This window comes from Sinocyclocheilus rhinocerous, unplaced genomic scaffold (assembly GCF_001515625.1).
Source record: "Sinocyclocheilus rhinocerous isolate Xijiao unplaced genomic scaffold, SAMN03320098_v1.1 scaffold1441, whole genome shotgun sequence".
Lineage (NCBI taxonomy): Eukaryota > Metazoa > Chordata > Actinopteri > Cypriniformes > Cyprinidae > Sinocyclocheilus > Sinocyclocheilus rhinocerous.
In genome coordinates, this window is record NW_015654063.1 from 848864 (window position 1) to 850869 (window position 2006).

The 2006-nt window shown below is 34.8% G+C and overlaps 1 protein-coding gene across 2 annotated transcripts in view; it reads left to right on the forward strand.

Moving 5' to 3' along the window:
- mitd1 (MIT, microtubule interacting and transport, domain containing 1) overlaps positions 1-2006 on the forward strand; it is a 15336-nt gene that overhangs the window by 3693 nt on the left and 9637 nt on the right. The window lies entirely within an intron of this gene.

Genomic DNA, 2006 nt, shown 5'->3' on the forward strand with positions numbered 1-2006 from the left:
GATTGTACAAACGTTAACCCATAATTTCATGCGTCTTTGAATATCTTTTTATATAAATTCGTATTTATATGCGGGCCACTTGATTTGGGACATTCATACTATAAAAGGCTTGCTGTTTGTGAAAGGACTGGTGACTGGTGATATAGATTTTGTTTTTTAATTACTGTAAATCAAAAGCAGTCGGTGGTGGTGTTGTATTTGTTTGCTTGGACATGTTTGTATGAGTTATTGCTTCTTTTGCCTGTCATATTAGAAACCATTAGTTGCAATGAAACTCGCATGAATTCCCTGCCGGAGGAGATTAAATCTATAATCGCCCTTAATCTCGATATGTGCTCCTCATCTCAGTTCATGAGAAATATAGAGCGTTGTCTCTAAATAACACTATTTTTCTCTCAAGGGCGCAGACTGGAGTGATGATGGTCATGATGGTGAATCTCATGAAACATATCCAGGACATATTACAGTTATCGTGTTAATTTTGATTTAAGATGTTGTAGTGGTTACGGTAAGTTTGTGTTTTGTTTTTTAAATTGAAACTCATAAATATGCGGGAATTGTGACATGTACACTGATTGTACAAACGATAACCCATAATTTCATGCGTTTTTGAATATCTTTTTATATAAATTCGTATTTATATGCGGGCCACTTGATTTGGGACATTCATACTATAAAAGGCTTGCTGTTTGTGAAAGGACTGGTGATATAGATTTTGTTTTTTAATTACTGTAAAGTGCATTTGTAAATAAGGTAGTAGTCTGTAAAAATGTAAGTGCCCTTAATAAAAACGTTTTGCAAATATATTCTGTGCAGCAGCAGCGCCATCATGTGGTCGCTGAGCGAACTTCCAGTCGTCGTGTAAAAGCGAATGATTTGCTTTATAGTATTAGAAACCATTAGTTGCAATGAAACTCGCACGAATTCCCTGCCGGAGGAGATTAAATCTATAATCGCCCTTAATCTCGATATGTGCTGCTCATCTCAGTTCATGAGAAATATAGAGCGTTGTCTCTAAATAACACTATTCTTCTCTCAAGGGCGCAGACTGGAGTGATGATGGTCATGATGGTGAATCTCATGAAACATATCCAGGACAAAAAGTCAGTGAAGGAGACGTTCATGTCTAGATGTACGTGTACAATGGACCCAGTGCTTTCTTTTGAGAGCCTTGTCTGTCATTTCTTTATCTCACCTTTTAAACATTTCAAATAGGCTGTAGCCTACTTTCACAGTTACTTATAGTAACACAGGAGGGAGTTGAAAGCTCCTGTTGTTGTCTGCACAGAAGGAAAGGAAGCACATCATCTGTTCAGCTCCACCGTCTCACCTGAGCGCATGAATCTAAATATGCTTATGATCTCTGCATCACAGATAGCAGTATCTGCTCATTTATTTCTTGTCATGCACACAATACTGAGAAGTAGATCATGAGTCTGGTTCAGATGTGGTTTAACAAGTTGTTATTAACTGACTAGTCTTCCATGATATGGTCAAATATTAATAAAATAACTAACCACATGTAGTTAAGACAGCTAAATATAGGCTTATGATATTTTCATATGTTACTGTTGATGTCAAATTCATCTTCATCTGTCACTTGGTAATATGGCTAATACTAATTTAATATTTTGCCCCATATTTGTAACATTTGTTACATTGTGCACTGCCATTCAATAGTTTTTTTTTATATTTTTGGAAAAAGGTCACCCAAGGCTGCATGTAATTGATCAGAAATACAGTAAAACAGCAATATTGTAAAATATTATTACAATTCAAAATAAAACATATAGTTGTTTATTCCTGTGATTGCAAAACTGAATTTTCAGCATCATTACTCCAGTCTTCAGTGTCACATGATCCTTCAGAAATCATTCTAATATGATGATTTGGTGCTCAAAAACATTTATTACTATTATCAATGTTTTTAAAGAATCCTTTTTTTCAGGATTCTATGATGAATAGAAAGTTCAAAAGAACAGCATTTATTTGAAATAGAAATCTTT